Source organism: Pteropus vampyrus, unplaced genomic scaffold (genome assembly GCF_000151845.1).
Source record: "Pteropus vampyrus isolate Shadow unplaced genomic scaffold, Pvam_2.0 Scaffold509, whole genome shotgun sequence".
NCBI classification, from domain to species: domain Eukaryota; kingdom Metazoa; phylum Chordata; class Mammalia; order Chiroptera; family Pteropodidae; genus Pteropus; species Pteropus vampyrus.
The window spans coordinates 2,509,098-2,531,597 of record NW_011889290.1 but is presented as its reverse complement, the minus strand read 5'-3'; positions in this window follow the sequence as shown (position 1 = coordinate 2,531,597).

The following is a 22,500-nucleotide window of genomic DNA, read 5'->3' as shown; positions in this document are numbered from 1 at the left end:
TGCCCCCTTGCTTTTCAATGTGCCCCTAGCAGGGGCTAGTTTGTTTTGGCAAGGCAGCAGGTGCCCTCCCAGCACTGAGATCTGAGCTCTGTTGGGAGTGTCAGCAGTGACCTGAAGTCTTGGGTGGCCGCCTTCACGCTCTCACTTCCTCCTGTCAGCCGATACATCTACCACCCACACACTGGAAGTTTCCGGCAAGCTCAGAGATTCCTGTAGGAGGGAGGTTGACCTCCTGTGCTCCCCCTGGAAGAGCCAGGGCACACTTGGAAATCTTGCGCTCTGCTTTTTCATAAACAATGAGGGAGGTGAGCATTTAAACATGTGGTCTGTGAAACATTAGCTTCCTACTGATAATTGAAATAGGGCCTTGTAAACAAATGATGACTTAGATGTCTAGAAATCTCTTCTAAATTGCCTTTGAAAAGAGAAGAAAAATCAATGGGTTATTTTTCAGACATTGAGTTTGTTGGGGGACATGGGCATCACCAGAGTAGATTTGTTCTCCATATTCTATTATTAAATTTCTATGCATCTTTCTGAAGGCCAGGAGATCCCTGACCAGTCACAGACTTTGTCAAGCAGCCATCTCCACTGCTGTGAAAACCAGGCCTGAGAAGACACACAGGGGTGTGGTGGGTGGGCTTGGTTTCCATTTCTCTTCTCAGGCACAAGGCATTCATAGGGGAATAAAATACCCCTAATCGATTTATATCTATCCCGTAGTGTTACCGAAGCTCTGACCTTAGTCCTTTGGAGTCATCACTGCAGACTGCAGAGGGAGCCCTGGGCCTGTGTATCTTGTAGCCCAAGCATCCTGCCATGGGCCTGGCCACTTGCTGTCTGCTTCTCCCAGAAAGGAGGATGGCAGGTTGAAGTGAGACTCTGTGTTCTCTCTCTGTCCCATCCACCATATTGCAAGAAATGAGTAAGGGAAACAAACAGAGAGTGTGGATGTATCCAGAACATGACTGGGGGAGGCACTCACAAGAGCAGGCCTCCCTCTAGATAAGGTTTCAGGTGGGTGGTACTCATTGCTAAGGACTTCATAAAGTCAGACTTAGGTTAAGCTCAAGTCATTTTTCCTAGGAATCTAATAGAATCTTTCCCTTACACAAAACATTTAAAATCATTACAGGAATTAGGGGTATAGCAACTCCATTACATGTGGAATGACCAACGGGAGGGGGTCAGAAGACTGGATATGAGGACAGACACAAGGAAGTCTTTGTTCTGGTGAGCAGGTGATAGGAATTCTTAAAGAGTTTATGGGCCTCTGTATGGCGCACAGCATTTATTTAGTGCTTACTACATGCCAGGCACACTGCAAACACTATATAGATTATTTTGCTTGATTCTCACAACTTTTATTATATCCACTCACACAGAAATAACTGAGACTTAAAGAAAGTGACTTGCCTCAGATGAAAGAGCTGATCCATGTGGAGGATGTCATTTACCTAAGAGACCTAGCCCTTCTCCACAACCACGGCTAACTATTCATCTGTAGTAGCCAGCAGTGCTGTGGGCGGCCACATTTGCTGAACTATTTGTCTCATCTTCAAAGGGTTGATGATCAGTTGGGGTGCCTGGGTGGGAGGTGGTGACCAGGGCCCAAGATGCTTATCTAGGAGAAATCTAGGTACAGTTCACATAGAAGACAATGGAGACTCATAACTAAGCACATGAGTACCAGGAAGCAGACACACACACACACACACACACACACACACACACACACACACACACACACACACGTCACTTTAACAACCTAAGGGATCAATAATGAAGCGGAGGAGGTGCCTGCTGAAACAATAGCTTTTTAACTATTTTCTTGCTCCTTTTCTACATCACAACTTGAACCAATAACTGGGGTGAGGGGAAGTGTGGATTGTGTTGAGGGTGGAGCAAGTACCCTGAAATGCCATATTGTCACAAGATTAGTGGATTTAAAATCAAAAGTAAAGTAGGGATGTGGCAGTGCTTGAATGATAAGCTGGGCCCGGTCAAGAAGGGAACATACATTATGTCTGCATCTTCCAGTGGCTCTCACACTCAGCTTAACAGACCTGTGTGGTTCCCAAGTTCTTTGTGAATTTGTTGGGGAGAAAAGAGATAAGAGAATAACTTTGGGATAACCAGGCCTGACAGTGCACCAGGAGTTAGGATGACCCGGTTTTAGCACTGGAAGTTTGTGTCCTGGAAGTCTTTCAGCTTTTTCCCAGAATGATTGGTCACAATGTGAAGATGACCACAAACCAGAAGCTTCCCCGGGTTAAATGTTAGAATTTCACCAGTAGAGTGACCTCATTTGAGTGACCTCATTCCTAGTTTAAAACATCTCTGTAACCTTTCTTAGGTCTTGGGGTGCATAAAAAGCTAAAATATAGGATAAGGAGAGAAATGGAAGATAAGATATAACCAGTAGTTCTTAACTCTGGCTGCTCCTTACAACAATTGGGGGAAATGTTAAAGAATGCTGAGGCCCAGGCCTAGATCACACAAATCAGAATTCTCATCATGGGGCCCGGGCATCAAGCAATTTTTAAAGCTCCCACCCCACGATGATCCCACCATGCTGCCTGGTGGCGACCCATTGGACAACATGAAGATTGGTGGAGTCCTAAGGAATAGTACTGCAGGCAGGAAGGGATCAGGACAAATCTGAATATCAGCATGAGAAAGAGGCTTAACTTGCAACAAATCTCAGAACTCTGATCTTCAGAAAATCTGACTGGGGAACCAGAACAGACCTATTGAGTGTATGTATCTGTGTGTATAAATACCTTCCAAATTATATATAGTTCTCTTTATTGACTAAAATTAAAATAAGTTTCCCTATTTATATGTATGGGCATCGGCAGAATAGGGTAACCACTCCCCTTAAGCTACAGAAAACACTAGTGATTCAATAGCAAGTAGCAAAATGATGATCACTCAGGAGATCTGCTATTTTTTTACTTTTGAAAGAAAGAAAAAGAAAGGTGGGAAGAAAGGAGAAAGAATCTTCTTCTAAAAATTTGGACCAAGACATATCTGGAAAGCTACAAACTTTGTGACAATGCAAGCTCCAACATAGAGGTGACTTTGAAGTCACTACCATCTAGAAAGCCTCTAAGAAATCTGTTTGGAGTCATGCTTTCAGTCCAGCAGGATTCAAGACCATCAGGAATGTTCAGGGAAGTGGCCTGTGTCTGTCCCGAGAGGCTGCAAATGATTAGACGGAAGGCGTGGATCAGTCTCTGACTTGATGGCTAAGGAGCCAAATTCGTCTCGACATTATTTAAGACTTATGTATCAGGTGTTGCTTGGAGAGGTAACATCTGTCAGAAAGGCTTCTATGTATATTTTTTCAAAAACTGTTCTTTACAGTTGCCAAACTCTTTTTGTGGTGGTTGAGTCAGAGGTAGAATTGGCAATTTGTAGACATCATCTGTGTTTTCATCACCCCATCATGAAACATTTACATTGCACTTTATATTTGCAGTGTACTTCACATTGTATTAATTTTCTCCAAAGTTTACTATTTTAAAAAGATTTGCTGGGTAAAATTACAGAAGTAATTTAACAAAGCAGTCTCCTGTATACTTTCCACATTCTGAATAACGACCCATAAAATATGTTTGCTTCTTTGTTACAGATAATGAAATTTAGGTCCAGGGAAATTAAAGTTTTCAGTGATGTCTACACATATTATTTTCTGAGGTGGACGTTGGAAACTTTGGTCTGTGAGTTTATACTTTACATTTTCTATTTTCACTCTCAGTATCATTCCTCTTTATCTTCCCACGCATGGCAAGCCGCTGTTTTGTTTTTGTTTTTGTTTTTGTTTTTGGTAACTACTTATTTTACAGTTTTTATCAATGCATAGGACTTTTGTATTTTTTGATGCTTCTTTGATCTTTGAAATGTCATTGATGAGAAGGAAAATTTTCATTTAGAAATCATCCGAGTTTGAACATGTCATGTGTAATAAAAAAAATAGTAGAAATTTTATAATTTTAAATTGTAAATTTTCTTTTGCTCTTGTCTTTTGCAGTGGAACTATTGTTGTTCCTAATGTGAGTATCAACAACCTCACATCTTTTCTGCAAATAAGAGGTGTGAATATACTCAGTTTTCAGACTAATTTATTTGTCAAGAGGTGGAGAATCATCTTCACGTTCTGCAATATGAAACTAAAACCAAGATTGATTAATCAGTCACTAAGTTCACAAGGAATCCTAGGGAAGCTGTGTAGCAGCGGGTGGCGGGCGGTTTGGGAAGGCTGCAGGGATGGGAGTGGGAGGACCATCTAGTAACCAGTGAACCAGGCAGGTGACTTTAGACAACTTATTTAACCTGAAGTCTCCTTATTTTCACCAACAAAACTGAAACAATATCTACTGTGCCTAAGGTTCTGTTATTATGACAAGCAAAAGAGATCATGGTTTAAAAATGTTTTATAAACTGCAAATTACTATTTAGTTGTGTATGTAATTATACATTATTATATATGTACACCTGAGTATGTATTATATAATATACATACATAAGCAATACATTATTATTAAAATCGAGATTGAAGTCATTTCATTTCAGGAAGGGCAGATGCATTTTCTAAATTTGGTAAAATATGCTTTTGCTCTAGACCCCTTGAAATGATATAATTGATTTTTTAAATAATTTTTAATGAGATTCTTATTTAAGTAAGAACCATTTATAAAAACAAACCTCAAATACCTCCATCAAAAGGCCATTGTAAAGGTAAAGCACATTTTATGAACTTGAATAGACTTCAGATTAACACTAGTCCTTCAAAGATGTATGTAATGAGATCACATTGCTGGAAAATATATTACCTTCTCTTTCAAGGAATAATATCATTTTTTCTTCTTTTTTCCTTAGCTTATGAAGCAAATATTAGAGAGTTTCTCTTTCCTTTAGGAGACATAAAATTTAAGAAATTCTCAAAGAGAAACCCAGCAATTTGATGGGCTTGAGCCAAGGCCTCTTGACCCCTGGAAGGCCCGAGGTACAGCGGGAATATGTTCTTCAGAGGCAGGCTAAAATGATGCCCAGCACTGCTTTTCTCTAATTTCACCGGAAGTTACGAGTGTGCCACTGTTCTTTTGAAAGTCTCTTCAACTTTCTAGGAAACTACCCCAAGAAAATAATCAGAAATGTGAACTGAATTTATATATAAGGATAGTTATCCTCATATTGTTTAGAATAGCAACACCAGAAGAATGTTTAAATATATTTTGTGTATGTACATGTGCAGTCTTCAATATATTTTTAAAGAATGTTTATTAATATTGGAAAATACTTCATGCTATAATGTTAGATGAACAGGGTAAAATATAAAATCAGAAATATAATAATTCTGATTTTATAAATGTATATATGCATAGAAAAAGATAAAGTATATTCAAATAATAATGATCTCCCAGTGAAGAGTATGATAAAATTCAACTTCCTCTTATACTTTGCTGTATTTATACATTTTCTACAATAATCATGTATTATAATCAAAAGAAAAGTTTTTCTTAAGAAAGTCTTTTTCATAGATATGAATTCTGTTCTGACTCAGCAATAAATCTGTATAGCAAAAGAACTTATTTTTTCAACTTAGCCCTTCTTTTAAGAAAATGACCCAATTCTTATTGCAACTTCTGCCAGACAATACCTTGTATCTGTAACTAGCCCAGAAGGGTAATGTCATGCCACATCAACAGAACTCAGCTTTACAAGGGAAGCAAGTAAGGAGATTTGAAAAGATAAATTCATTTGTTCTCTGGTTCAGCAGATACTTATCAATATGCTGCTCTGCCCAAAATGTTTTAAAGCATTTTACATTCAGGAAGTTGGTATAAGGGCCTGAATGGAGAGATCTAGGGCCATGATGTGAGGCTTTTTTCTTTTTGGAAGCTGTGTCCAGCTAAATATTTCTCAAATGTGTCAGTTCTTCTTTGCACATATTAGCAAAACTCTCTGAAACATGACTTTGAGTTATTAAATTAAAAAAGTATTTAATGAGAATGTTCTGTGTGTCAAATCCTATGCCAAGAAACTTAGATATGAAAAAGAAGTATATTGACATCCCCGCCTTCCAGCAAAGTAGCAATGCTTTTCTCTTGCTTGGCCTGCTGATGTGATCATCATACTTCATTACCATTCTTTGTGTGGATATGCCGAGACAGCATTTGTGGCTCTTCAAACATTGTCATTATGAATTTCCACTTCGTCAGTTATATTTGATATTCGAGTAACCCCCTTCCTAATTCTTTTATTAACTTTAAATGCTCCTTGACAAATAAAAATAATGGCTTTTCCCCTCTTTTTATAAGTACTGTGAAGCCTATGTGAACAACAGACCGTCACAACTTAGCCTTCCATTTGTTGTAAATAAAGCTGCATTCTCTAGTACACATTATTGTTCTGAGTATATTAACACTATATTTACTAATATCACTCAGAAATTAAAGTATTTCTTCCAAGCAATATGAAAAAATAGTCCACAATTTTCCTTAATACTCCCACTTCTTGATACTCCCTGAGGCCCAGTCACTGATTCTGGGCTTCAGAATCAATATAATATTAGAGGTGGGTATTAGAGGTAGATGACAGTAACAAAAACCCTCTCCCCAACTTAATACAAATTTAAAAGCATCTAGAACATTATTTTTCAGTAAGGTAGCAAAGCTAAGAAACAAAATCTATGGAATGAATACTAATGACAAATATTGAATTTATCAACGAAATCTAAAAAATAATTTCTGTATATACTAAACATTTTTTTGTGTATGTAAAATCGTTATAACAGAGATTCTCAAGCTTTAATGATTACGCAAATCTCCTGAAACCTTGTGAAAATGCAGATCCTGAATCTGTATGTCTCTAGACGCGGCAGGTGCGGATGCTGAGAGTCTACATTTTAACAGGACCCCAAGTGATCCTGATGTTGCCAATCCACAGACCACACTTTGAGTGCTGTTTGTGTCTTTAAATTTATCTTATATAGAGAAATATGAACATTGGAGGAAAATCATGAGCTAACAAAAAATTGAAAAATCTTTTAGACTAAGATAATATGCTTCAGGAAGTTTTTTGAGATGTGGGTCTTTGGGACACTGTCTTTGGAAGACCATACGTGGCAGAGGGAGTCCTTGTTATGTCAAGGGACTTCGGCGGTGGGAGGTGCAGGAAAGAAGGGAAGGCTTGGCAGCCCACAGACTTCATGTGGGGTGTGGAGGCAGCTTGTCTTCAAACACAGAGGTAGAGTGAGATATGTAGGATGAAAACGCTTTGCAAAGTACAGTATAAATGTCAGGTGATGTTATCATCATCATTACTTTGCACAAGGTTCTGGGTCTTGAGGCACAGTCTCAGTGGGTGTGGAAAATAAAAGAAACATAATACTTATGCTAGAAAGTATTGGATGATGTTGAAGATCTTTCCTGAAGTTTTCTTGAGGTGAAGGTTGGGGCGATGGGGTGGGGAAGGGGGAGTCAGCTCATTTCTTCTTTCACTCCAATCTCTTCCTGAATTGGCTTTTCCTACTCATGACCCCTCAAACTTGTCCGAGCACGAAGTAAGTTTGCCAAAAGTGCTGGATTGCACTGTTGACTTTTTCACTTATCAAATTCTCTCTGCAACTTCCATCCAACTTCACTCAAAGGCTCTCGCTCCCTACTTATAAAAAAGCACAGTAAACAGCAAATTTGCTCATCTCATCATCGACATCAAAGAAAATAAAACTGGCTGTCTTTCTCCAATATAGTTTATATTTTCAATCCATCTGTCTATCCATCCAACATCTATTTATTCATCTATTATCTATTTACATGTGTATATGTACTCCATTTCCATCTTTCATGGGGCTGAAATTTCTCAGTCCTTGTTGTTACTTGTGGTACATGATGTTATTTTATTTAACATATATTTTTTGCTTTTATCTGTATTGTGGGTTGACAGTAAGCAGTAATTTGCTTCACTTGTTGGTATATGCTGAACTGTCTTTATTTGTATTATGAATACAAATAATGTTTTCTCAGGAGTGGGAACAGTTTGGTGTTTGTTCGTTTGTTTGAGTCTCTGATGGGAAATACTCAGAGGATGGGATTACCTTGCTCTTGACAGCTACCTGGTTATAGACATTCCAGATCGATCTGATTTGGTGTGCTGGGGAGCAGCAACTAGGCTTCAAAGTCCAAGCTGTGACCAGTGGACTCTCAACTAGAAGCAAAATGGATGGAAAATTTGTGATCAAACGTTTAACAGCAGTTGATCATAAAAGGCACATTCTTCTGATACCTCGTTCCTCATCTGACATCTATTCAAGTATTTATTGACCATGTACTCTGAGCAAGGATTTTGGTTACAGCAGAAAACTAGACACAGTATTGGCTCTAAAGATGCTCATAATCTCTGCATATGTGTGTGTCTAAATAGGCATATCTGTCCCAGTGTGTGTGTATGTCTGAGTGTAATTGTCTAAGTGTGTGAGTGTGTGTGGGTGTTTGTGTACAGGGAGAGTAGTAGCCAAATGAATAGATATACTGACTTCTTCAAAATGATATGTCAAAGAGAGGTACAAGTAAGCTCAAAGCAGTGAGGGGACATATGGGAGCATCTCCTAGTTCAATCATAGAGGTTAAAGAAAGTCTTTCTGCTGGAGTGACACACCTAAACTGATACTTGATGGATTAATTCGATTAGCCAGGCAAAGTGTAGCAGGAATGAAGGTGTTTCAGTAAGGGAAAAGATGTATTAAAGGCCCAAGGTGAAACAATTTTGGCATGAAGGTAGCTTTGATTGTGAGGCAGGAGAACCCATGAGAGCCAAGATGGTGGAGGTAAGCAGAGATCAAATCATACCTCCTGTGTCCACATATGAGCTAGAAGCTCCTCTCTACATTTCTACCCCTCACTCTCTGATAGAATAATAATCCCTGGAATACTCATCTGTGTTTTGTTCATTGGTAAAGCCTGAAAATTCTCAGACTTTTTATCTACCCTATTCCTGCTCCATGTAATTATTGTACAATGCACGTGCACATGTACAGACACACACACACACACACACACACACACACACACACACACACAACACACACACACACATATACACAAACCCTAATTGTGGAAGGTGTAGGAGAGAAGGGGAAAAGTTTGGCTTCTCTCTCGACTGAAGCCATAGCTCTCTGTGAGCAAGGAGTGGTTCTATTGTTCATTTATAAAACATTTACCCACACTCCATTCTCCTGTTAATGTAGGAATACTAAGGCCTATCTTCTGCAGTTAACAGTTTAGATTCCAGATTTAGGCAAATTGATGTAAAAAGCCTGATGGACCTGTCTGGATGGATATTTAAATAAGCAATTTCTTATGAATGTAGAATACAGTGATGGGGAGACCTACAATGTGATGAAAGAAGCCCAAGATAGCATCAGAAATTACCTAATCAAGAGGAAATTGGGGCAGAGGTAATCAGCATCTCAGCTTTTGCTAAATTTAATGTGACTAGCCATGTAAGAAAAGTCATTACTGAGAGGTGGAAGTCCAGCCAAAAGTTTGGGAGATGGAAAATTATACTTGAGACATAAAATTTTACAATGTACGGATTATAGAATGATTGGATGTTTTTATATTTTAAGAATGCAGTTCAATGGACCATCTCTTAGCATTATTCTGAAAGATTGTACTTTTGATTAAAATCATAAAATCTATCTCAGAGATACAGGAAAGAGTGTGCATAAACTCAGACATTCTACCACTTGCACATCTAGTATTCTCAGTTTTCTTCTACCTTTAATTTAATTAAATGGACCTTGGTCAAGCTAGAATTTTTCTTTGTAAACTTTATGTAGAAAAGTCAAAGAAATCAGAAATTTTAAATGATTATTTTAAAGGGTACACATTGCATCATTTTCAGGGGATATGAGATCAGACCCAAATTCAGCGGCAGTGCTTGGGAAAACAACCAGTGAGTATGCCTTGGTGTTGCCTACCTGGAGGTTAACTGGGGATGGATTCTAACATAACCCATGTTAAAAGTGCTATGATCCATCATTTGGAGGAGAGTGGTGATCAAGGAGGGAGGAGGTCAACTGGAGAAAGGCTAGATTTGAATCCTGGCTGTGGTCCTCTCCAGATGTCACTCTGTTCATTTCTACTTTGTCTGCTTCACTTGTATTGACTTTTCTGACTAAGCCAGAATCTCAAGTACTCATGTAATTGCGTTAAGGTTTGGAATTGCTAATGCCAAGATCTGTCACACTACAGAGCACCGTGTACCATGAACAAGAAACCCAAAGGAATAAAAAAGTAATAAAATAATAATTGTGGTTATGAGTGTTTAGCAGATCCAAATTTCCATGATATGCTAAATAATAAAACTGTTTCTCAAGAAACATTTACCCTAATAGGAACAAATCACATGATTTTTAATCAGTTGAGGTTAGTTCAATGAACATTTATAGAGATCCTCCTATATTAAAACACTGTAAAAAACAATCAGACTAAAAGGATGAGTTATACATGGTCACATTGGTGGGTAACAAGTCTGTTATTCCCTATCTCCAACATAAACAAAATGACATTTCTAAAGAACTAGAAAACATCAATTAATTATCAGCTCTGGGCCAGACACTTTGTTAGATTCTGAGGTTACAGAGTTTATTAAAACAAGGTTCTTATCCTTAAGCTATACAGCTATATCCATAAGCTATACAGCTATTTCCTTTTTATGCTGCTTTATAAAGAACAGAAAGTCTCGGGATCAAAAAGTCATCATTCAGTACAGAAATAAAACTCTGAAAGATGGTAAAACTTATTCTAGCTATTTGGGAAAGTGATCATGAGAATATATGGAGTTTCTAGAAAAGAGAAATGGAGAGACAAAAAAGGAAGATCTCTGTCACTTCCTTAGTATTGAACTCTGAGTTATGACATATATATTCTGACCTGGCACATTTACATCTTCAGTGATTCTTTTATTCCCATATATTTGAAATAGGATTGTAAGATTTAGCATATAAAAATGCAGAAAAATTAAGTTAATTTTTAGATAAGATTGAATTTCAAATAAGTTATTCATTCTTTGTCTGAAACTCAAATTTAAATGAATGTTTTGAATTTTACCTGTTAAACGAATTAGAAGTTAGTTCTATAGTTATAATGTACCCAGTTCTGCTGAGGAGTACCCATTTTTAAGCTCTCTGCTTGGAGTTGTCTCTGGATACTGAGTTAACTTAGCTTTACTATTCAAAACTTGTTTTGTTTATATCAATCTTTGAATTAAGCCAAAAAATCTTTGTCTGTTTCTTTGAAGAATTTTATTAGCTCTTTTGAGTTTTTACCTAGTTAGCTGTCTCTCATAGCTTTTTAATTTTCATTTGGCCTCTGATTAATAATTCCATTCATGGTCTAATATTCTAAAAAACTATTAATACTTGCATCCATAGCAAGGTGTCACATAGAAAATTACTGAATTTTAATCAGATGATGCATTACCTATTAAACCCTGGAAAGCTACTCATCATTGACCCAAATTTTTCTGTTAGAAGGGGAAAGCTGACAGGAAGAATAATAGTGGACTTTGTCCTGCTGAATATGTGAAATTAGTCAGAGCAATATTCTTGACACGGGAATTTCATTTAAAATATATCAGCTCCTTGGTCAAATTCAGACTAGTTAAATATATTTTTCCTTCACAGATATTGAAATAGGAAGGCACAATGCCAGACATGGCAGTGAGAGAAAGACTGACCCTGCCCTTGGGGATCTGGCAGTCCATAGCTGGGTGCTCCATGTGTGGCTACTTGAATTTAAATTTAAATTAATGTCACATATAACACTAACCACATTTCAAGCACTCAATAGCCACATGTGGCTAGTGGTGACAATAATAGCACAGATTAGAGAACATTTTCATCAGCGCCCAAAGTCCTATTCGTGCGAGTCTGTGGGGAAAACAAATATGGAATGATTAATTTCTATTGTTTATAATAATTACGATTATGCTATGTGAAATAAAATAGACATTCAAGGAGTTATATGATCACGTAGTAGGGGAATGCCCCTCTTAAGAAAGGGATGTTTTGAGGTGAAATAGAAAGAATGGGTCAAAACTAACACACACATAGCTAAGGGGTAAAGAGAACTATCCATGTTGAGGAGCTATTATGTCCAAAGTTCATGAAGGTGAAGGAACAAGCAGCTTTTACAGAATAAACAGAAGGCACAAAAGAGGAAGAGGAGAGAAGCACAGGAGGAACCTAGAGAAGGAGGCAGAAACCTGGAGGGCCATGGTAAGGCTTTGGGTGTTCATCTAAAAAACTGAAGGATCATAGCTGAAGAGCGAGTGATATGTTGAGATCTACACTTATAATCATTGCTTTGGCAGCTGGGCAGCAAAGTGACTACTGAGAAACCAGGTGTATGCTGTTGCAGTAATCCAGGGAAGACAGAGTATGATGGTTGGATGAGTGTATTAGCATGTTAGGGCTGCCTAACAAATACTACAGACTGGATGGCTTAAATAACAGATATTTATTGTCTCACTGTTCTGGAGATTAGAAGTCTAAGATCAAGGTGTCAGAAAGTTTGATTCATTCTGAGCACTTTGATGGGAAGATCCGTTCAGGCCTCTCTCCTCATTATGTAGATGTTGTCTTTTCCCTGTGTCTTCATACGGTCTTCCTTTTGTATATACTTGTGTTCAAATTTTCTCCTTTTATAAGGACACCAGTCATGTTGGATTAGGGTCCACCCACATGACCTAATTTTACCTAATTACCTCTTGAAAGATTCTATCTCCAAATACAGTACACATTTGGAGGTACTAGGGATTAGGACATCGACATGTAAATTTTGGGAGACACAGCTTAGCCTATAACAGAAAATTTAACCTTTCAACTAGTGTCAGAATTGCCTTTAGCATGAAGGTCCAGAGAGTTCATCACATGTCATTGGCCCAAGCCCCTATCCACCCAGAAACCTGAGAGACATATCCAACTAGAGAAATGCATAGGATAAAAACACTTTCCACTTGGCCACAATATGTTTAAAAGAAGTTCAATGAAAAGAAAGGAAGATGTAAAGCGTAAGCGCTCTACTGGAGGCACATGATACTGTTAACTTTAGTGACCTATCTGGTCTTTATGGATCCTGAATGGGAGATTTGTTGGTATCAGATCCACAGTCTTGGCCCCCACCTAGCCCTGTCTCTCTCTGATTTGCACTCTCTCTCTCTCTCTTTCTCTCAGACTGTGGCTTACTCAGTACTTTCTATCTTGCTGGTTGCCTCTCAGATTAGACATTAGCTCCTCTGAGAGGCGTTGAAGCTTTGCAAGAGGACTCAGTGCCCCACCTATGTAGTCTCATAACACTCTCTAATTTGTTCCAGTGAAAACTGTTCACTAGTCTGTCTCACTTGTAATGGTAGCTCATACTGTCTAGTTCACAGACTTCTGGGTAGAAGCTAGGGATGTGGATAAGGTTTTTCAAGAGGTAATGAACAGCAACACTGACACCTTCTTCATTATAAATTAGAAAATACCAATAAAATTATCTTAAATAAATCTCCAATTATTACAGTGTCAACAAGAATAATGTCAAACGGGAAAAAAAATAGCTGAAAATAATAAAAACATTTCAAATTGAAAATTTCAAGAACTCAGAAAATTCATCAAAGTTTAAAATTTAAAAAAATCATTAAAAGGAGTGTGTGTGTGTGTGTGTGTGTGTGTGTGTGTGTGTGTGTGTCAAATTAAATCTAAGAATAACTAACGCTCATCGAAAACTTTCTAAGAGCGCTACTGTGAAGAGCGCTTTACCTACCTACATTATGCCATTTAATCCTTACAATAGCCCTTGATGTGGGTCATTCTCTCCTTTAACAAATGAGGAAATTGAGTAAATAAATTGATCATGGTCATACTAACTTCTAAATGACAGCAAAGATTTAAACCAATATTTGTTTGATTCCAACACTTATGCTCTTAAACACTATACTGCAGAAAGAAAAAAAAAGATACAGGAGTTATTCAGCAAGGTTGGTACTTTTTAAAGTGACCAATTTGTCACTATTCACGAGGATCAATCTCCTGATCTCATTTAATGTTAATGGATGCACAGGGAAGCCAATCCTGCCCTTCATTGCTTGGAGAACTATGTGCTGTTTTATCCTTTCTGGAAAAGTATTTGTCAAAAAGACACCAAAATCACAATTCCCCTTCTAGAAACTGATCCTAAAAACTAAAAGCTTTGCTTAAAAAATGGAAATAGTTTAAATAGGTGTAATAGTAATAAATTATTATATAATGTTATATTACACAGCTATTTAAATTATATTATTGGAAAATACTAATGATATTAGAAAATGTTCTCATGATTAAGGGGAAAAGTTCAAAACTAAAACTTGTATATATGTAGTATTGTCCTGATTTTTAAAAACTATATAAACATACGCTGAGAAAAAAATGATTGGAAGAAGTCCATAAAACATTAAAAATGGCTACTCTGTGTGCTGCATCTGCTAGTGATTTGTATTTTCTTCTTTAAATTTTCTATTTTCCAAATTCTCTTTAATAAGTAGATGTGATTTTTATATTTAAATATTAATGATTGAATTTTTTAAGGCCAAATAATAAATTTATGCTAAATATGTTACAGAAATAATTTTTTTTACTTTTTAATCAGTAAAGAAATAATAAAAGAAAAGAGAAAAATAATAAGGAAAACTATGAAATGAGAAAAAAATGAAGTAAATGTACAGACAAAAATTTATTAACTGAATATAAACTATAGAATTTATAATAGTGAAGAACTGGAAACAGTTCATATGTGCAATGATGGAGTAATTGTTATATTAATCATAATATATAAATTTATGTATGTTTAAATAGTCCATAAGCTAAGAGACAGAATGTGACCTCCAAAGCCTAAAATATTTGCTAACTGGTACTTCACTGAAAAAATTGGTTGACTCTTGATATAAAATATTATGAACATCTTAACCAATCAACAGACAACTGAATAAAGAAATTATGGTTCATATATACAATAGAATATTACTCAGCCATTAAAAAAAAATGAAATCCTACCATTTGCAATGACATGGATGGACCTAGAAGTGATTATGCTGAGTGAAATAAGTCAAACAGAGAAAGATAAATACCATATGATTTCACTTATATGTGGAATCTAAGGAACAAAAAGAACAAACTAATCAAAAACAGACACAAATATAGTGGACAATTTGGTGACAGACAAGGGGAGGGGCTTTGGGGGGCTGGGAGAATGAGGTGAAGGATTAAAGAAGTACAAATTAGTAGTTGATAGTTGGGAACAAGGATGAGGAGCACAGCACAGGGAATGCAGTTAGCATTAATATGATGGCTAAGTGGAGGGCCAGGGGAGGGAGTGGGCAATTGGGGGATCATTTTATGAACAATATAGATGTCTAAACAATGTACTGTATACTTGAAACTAATTTAAATAAATAAATTTATTTAAAAATTATGAACACATTAAACTAATGAAGATAATAACTGTTATAGCAATATTAAAATGTATATATAAAATCACAGTACATGAAATATCACAAAATGAGGGCATGCATAAAGATTTGAAGAGACCAAAAACTGTTATGATAGCTCTGTTTTTATTCATTTATTTATTGTCACATATTTTTGAAACACTATGTGCTAGACATTGTTTCTGCATATAAGAAACATCAAATGAACAAAACAGACAAAAAATCCTGTTCCCAAGGAGCTTGCATGCTAATGAGAGGAAAGCAGACTGTAAACAATAATTAGTATGACTGAAGGTAAGTGCTATGGGGAAAAGGTATATTATTTTCACAGTTGTTGAGTAGGCAAAGACCTTTTCTTGGGAAGGGGACAAATGATCAAAACCTGATAGGAGGTAGAGATGTTGGTGATGTGAACTGCCCAGAAAGAGGCACTGAGAATAGAGTATGTCTGGAAGGTTGAGAGGAAGCAAGAAGGCCAACATACTAAACCTGGTAAATTGGGCAGAGCCCAAGTAAATAAGATCAGAGAGGTAGCGGATTAGGGTCAGATCACATGGCCTCAAAGACATTTAAGTGGGCTGAGAATAGCATTTTGAGTAGAGTAGTGACATGATGAGAGCAGCATCTCAAAAGGATAGCTATGGCTGTTGTAACAGTCATACGCTATAGGGGTAAAGGTGACAACAGGGACACTACCAAATATGAAGTTAACTGTAGGAGTCCAGGGGAAAAGAAGCAATGGCAGTGGCTCAAATAGTGAGGAATGATCAGAATCTGGATCATTGTGAGGTGAAGATAGACAAAAATGATTTCCTATGATAGTGTGTGGACTGAGAAAATCAAGAATAACACCTAAATTTTTGTAATGAGCAACTGGAAGATTGGAGTAGCTAACTACCTAGATAGAGAAGACTCACTATGGAGTGAACTTTTGATGTACTAAATTTGATCTGTCTATTAGAAATTCAGGTGGAGGTGTTAGATATAGGAGTCTGGAGTTAGGTGAGAGATCTGGGCTGGAAATATACATTTGGGAATCATCAGCATATAGACAGGGCCTAAGTCATCAGAATACCCAGAGGTAAATGAAAATAGAAAAGAGAAGAGGACAAAGGACCAAGCTCCAGAACACTGAAATGTTGAAAGTCCCAAAGGAGAGGAGGAGCCTGCAAAAGAGACTGAGAAATAATGGCCAGTTAATACAAAAGAAAAGCCTGGAGTGTCCCAGAAATCTAAGTCAGAAAGCATGTCAAAGAGGAGAAAGTCATCAATGGGTTAAAGGTGGAGTTGCTAGGACCAGGACTTCTCTAATGGAGTTAGTAATATGGATCATTGGTGAGGGTTATGAAAGCAGGATTAGTAGAGTGGTGGCAGCTGAAGCCCAATGGGTGGAGCTTAAGAGAGAATGAGGGGAGAAGTTGGAAATAGCAAGTGCAGACAACATTTCTGAGGTTTTCTTGCAAAAGAGATCAGAATAGTAAACCATAGCTGGCAGAGTAGAGTGCAGAGAATGCTGCTGCTGCTCCAGCTGTTGTTGTTGTGAGAAGACATAATGACATGTATGTATGCTGATATGAATGATCCCGTAAATAGGGAAATTTGATAATGTCAGAAAGAGAGAGCAAGATGCTGGAGTGAGGCCCTTGAGTAAGCAAGAGGAGATGAAAGTACTCAAGTGGAGAGACTGACATTAATTAGTTTGATATAGTATCATTCATTTAGTTTCACTTTTTGCAGGCATCTGTCCAATTTTCCCCATACCACTTATTAAAGAGACCATTTTCACACCATTGTATATCCTTGCCTCCTTTGTCATAGAGTAATTGAGCATATACGTGTGGATTTATTTCTGGGCTCTCTCTTCTGTTCTATTGATCAATGTATATGTTCTTATGCCAGTACCATGCTATTGTGATTACTGTAGCCTTATAGTATAGTTTGGTATCATGATACCTTGAATTCTGTCTTCCTCAAGATTGCTTTGACTATTCAGGGTCCTTTGTGGTTCCATGTAAATTTTAGGATTATTTGTTCTAGTTCTGTGAAAAATGCCAATAGTATTTTGATAGAGATTTCAGTGTATCTGTGAATTAATTTCTTTAGGTAGTAAGAACATTTTAATGATGTTAATTCTTTCTATCCATGAGCATGGTACATTCTTCCATTTATTTGTATCTTCTTCAATTTCTTTCTTGAATGTTTTATAGTTTTTTAATACACAGGTCTTTTACTTCCTTTGTTAAATTTATTCCTAGGTATTTTATGTTTTTTGATGCAATTGTGAATGGGATTGTTTTCCTTAATTTCTCTTTCTTATTGTTTATTATTAGTGTACAGAAACACAAATTTCTGTATATTAATTTTGTATCCTGCAACTTTACTTAATTCACTTATTAACTTTAATACTTTTTTGGTGGAGTCTTTAGGGTTTTCTATATATAATATCATGTCATCTGCAAGCAGTGACAATTTTACTTCTTTCTTTCCAATTGGGAAGCCTTTTAATTCTTTTTTTTTTTTTTTGTCTTAATGCTGTGGCTACAACTTCCCATAATGTGTTAAATATATCAGTGAAAGTTCACATTCTTATCTTCAACTTAAAGAAAAAGCTTTCAGCTTTTCACCATTATGATATGACCTGTGGGTTTGTCATATATGGTGTTTATTATATTGAGTTTAGTTCCTTTCATACCCATTTTTTTGAGAGTTTTTATCATAAATTAATGTTGGATTTTGTCAAATGATTTTCCTGCATCTATTGATATGATCATATAATTTTTTACCTTCATTTTGTTTATGTGGTGTATCACGTTAATTGATTTGCAGATATTAAACCAAACTTGCATCTCATGAATAAATCTCACTTGATCATAATGTATACTCTTTTAAATGTATTACTGAGTTTGGTTTACTCATATTTTGTCAAGAATTTTTGTATCTGTGCTCATCAGGGATATTGGCCCATAATTTTTTTTTTTTTTTGTAGTGTCTTTTTCTGGTTTTGGTAGCAAGGTAATGCTGGCCTGGTAAAATGAGTTTGGGAGCTTTCCATACTCTTGAATTTTTTGGAATAGTTTGAGAGAGATATATATTAATTCTTCTTAGTATGTTTAATAAAATTTACATGCGAGGTTTTCTGGTCCTAGTGATGTCAGAAATGTGGCAGAGTGAGAGATGTCTCTGGATCTCTCCCCTTGAAATAACAATAAGCTAAACATCTAAAACTCATCAAATAACACCCAACCTGCACACAAATATGTCTGAGTGAGTGATCTGCACATTAGAGCTTCCACAAGTCAAAACTGTGGGAGTCTGGGGTGTAGATTGAGAGGAACAAAGAAGCTGGCTCTTACAGCCAGAGTTCCTGCAGGAGGAGGGAAAGGGGAGAAATTGTGGCTGGTTGCCTAACAGTCCTGCCTAGGGATCTGTGAGCTCCATGCAGCGAAGCCCAGGGCAGAAAGTGGAGCAGCAACAGCTGGGTCTTAGCAGCTGCTGTTGTGAAGCACAAGGCTGAGATACGAAGACTAGCAGCGAACCCCACTCACCAACCCAGAGCGCACCCTTGCCAAACCCCACATCCTCCGAGACCGAACACCATGGAGCCCCAGGGGAATTTGAGCTACTAAAAATGTCGCTAACACTGACAGGGACTGAGACCAAGGGTAGCAATAATGATTGAATATTTATAAGAAAAAAAAGGTATTATTGTCTCAAAGCAGGGATACAGGAGGCTTGGACGCCACCTACTGGAAATCAAACGATTTAGCAACAGGCTTAAAAGAAACCTGTACATAATAAATCTTCCCACTGAAACAAAACAAAACAAAACAACAAAACAAAATGTACTCCCATTACTGCCCAGGCAGAGAAATAGTACATCAAATATCATGAACAGCCAAGGTTACAGGGCAGCTCAGAAAAAAGAGGAAAATCTCCAGAAAACAAGCTTAAAAACATAAAAGTATGTGATTTAAATGACAGAGAATTCAGGATTGTGCTTCAGAAAAAACACAATTAGATCCAAAATAATTCAGATTAACAATTCCAGGAATTGTGAAAAAAAGTTAGACCAGTAGAATGAGTTTTTTAGCAAGGAGATTGAAACCCTAAACAAGAATCAAATAAAACTTCTGGAGATGAAAAACACACTAAAAGAGATGAAGAATGAAATACCAAGCTTAAGAAACAGAGTTGACCAAAAAAAGAAAAGAATCAGTCATATCAAAGACAGAAATCTAGAAATAATTCAGAAGGAAGAAGAGAGAGACTGAAGAATTAAAAATAATGAAAGAGAAATAAGAGAATTAGCTGACACCATCAGGATATGCAACATAAGAATAATAAATATTCCGGAAGAGAAGAAAAGGAGAAGAAATCAGAGAGCATAGTCAGACAAATAGTTGACGAGAATTTTCCAAGTCTAAAAAAAATGAGCTGGAGCTTCGAATCCAAGAAGCTAACAGAATACCCAATTATCTCAACCCAAAAAGACCTTTTTTGAGACACTTTATATTAAAATTATCAAAAATTAATGACAAAGAAGGGATTCTCAATGCAGCCAGGGAAAAGAAAATGGTAACGTATAAAAGAAAACCAGTTAGTCTATCTTTAGACTTCTCAGCAAGCAAGAAAGAAGTGGAACCAAATATTCAAACTATTAAATGAAAGGAATTACCAGCTGAGAATAATATATCCAGCAAAGCTCTCTTTTAGATATGAAGGAGAAATAAAGACCTTTACAGATATACAAAAGTTGAGAGAATTCTCCACTATAAGGCCTGCATTCTAAGAAATACTGAAAGGGTCAGCCCACCTGAAACAAAATGATAAAATATAACTATCAGTAAGGCGACTAGCAGGCAGGCAGAAGCAGAATAGTGTTACCCTTATTAAGAACAGAGTGTTATAAGCTTAAACAAATAAGAACAGAATTGCTAACACAAGATAGAAATGAACATTCAGCATAAATAGAGACAATTTGAGACAAAAATAACAAAAAAGGGGAAGAATCAAAGATTCATATTTGCAAAGGGGAGTGGAGATGGGCACACGCAGAAGAAAAGGGATGACTGTATGTACTTAACTATCTTTTACATATTCTTAATGGTAATCACATGCCAAAGATCCAGAACTGAAGTGCATAACATAAAACAAGAAGAATCAGAGGGAAAATCCACAAAACCTGACCAAATTAAAATAACAGACAGAAACACAGGGACAAGGAAACAATAGAAACACCAAGCTCCAGAAAGCAAAAGATAAATGGCTATAGGAACACCTCATATTTCAATAATCACCCTAAATGTAAATGGACTGAACTCACCAATAAAAAGGCACAGAGTTGCAGATTGGATCAAAAAACAAAACCCAACCATATGCTGCCTCCAGGAGACATATCTCAATTCCAAACACAAATATAGACTTAAAGTGAAAGAGTGGAAAATTATATTTCTAGCAAATGACATTCAGAGAAAAGCAAGAGTATTGGTATTAATATTGGACTAAATAAACTTCAAAATAAAAAAGGTAAGGAAAGATACTAAGGGACACTTCATAATGATAAAGGGAATCATGCACCAAGAGGTCATAAATAACACTTATTAATATCTATGCTCCCAATCATGGAGTCCCAAAATATATAAAGCAATTACTAACAGAACTAAAGGGAGAAACAGACCAAAACACAATCATAGTTGGGGACCTAAATACCCCACTGTCAAAAATGGACAGATGATCCAAACAGAAAACCAATAAGGAAATAACATCCTAAAATGACACATTAGACCAACTGGACATAATCGACATTTACAGAGCTTTCCATTCCCAAACAGCTACTTATACATTCTTCTCTAATGCACATGGAACTTTCTCAAGGATCGACCACATACTAGGACACAGAGATAGCCTCAACAAATATAAGAGGGTTGAAATCATACCAACTATATTCTCTGATCATAATGCTTTGAAACTAGAGATCAACTGCAAAAATAAATCAGAAAGTTCCACAAATACATGTAGATTAAACAACATGTTACTGAAGAATAACTGGGTCAGAAAAGAAATAAAAAGAGAGATCAAGAGATACATTAAAAAGAAAGATAATGATAGCACAACATATCAAAACTTTTGGGACATGGCAACAGCAGTCATAAGAGCAAAGTTCATATCATTACAGGCCTACCTCCAAAAACAAGAACAAGCCCAAATAAACAACCTAACACTTCATCTTAAAAAACTAGAAAAGGAAGAACTAATGAAGCCTAAAATCAGCAGGAAAGAAATAATCAAGATGAGAGCAGAATTAAATGAAATTTAAAACAAAACAAAACAAAAAATAGAAAAGTAAATGCAACAAAGAACTGGTTCTTTGAGAAGTTTAATAAAATTGACAAAACCCTGACTACACTCACTACAGAAAAAAGGAGAAAGAACACATATAAACAAAATCAGGGATGAAAGAGGAAAAATTATGACATACACCACAGAAATACAAAGGATCATACAAGAATACTATGAAAAATATATAACAGCAAATTTAATAATCTAGAAAAAATGAACAAGTTTTTATAAATATACAACTTTCCTAGACTGAATCAAGAAGAACTAGAAAATCTAAATTGACTGATCGGCAGTATAAAAATTGAAACAATCATAAAAAAACTACCAAAAAGTAAAAGTCCAGGACCAGATGGCTTCACTAGTGAACTCACTAGTGAATAACGTTCAAAGATTTAATACCTATTCCCTCAAACTCTTCCAGAAATTCGAAGAGGAAGCAATACTTCCTACCTTATTTTATGACACCAATATTACCCTGATAACAAAACCTGGTAAAGATAACACAAAAAAGAAAACTACAGACCAATATCTCTCATGAACAAGATACAAAAATCCTAAATAAGATACTAGCAAACCAAATACGCCAACACATTATAAAGATTATACACCATGATCAAGTGGGCTTTATCCCAGGGGCACAAG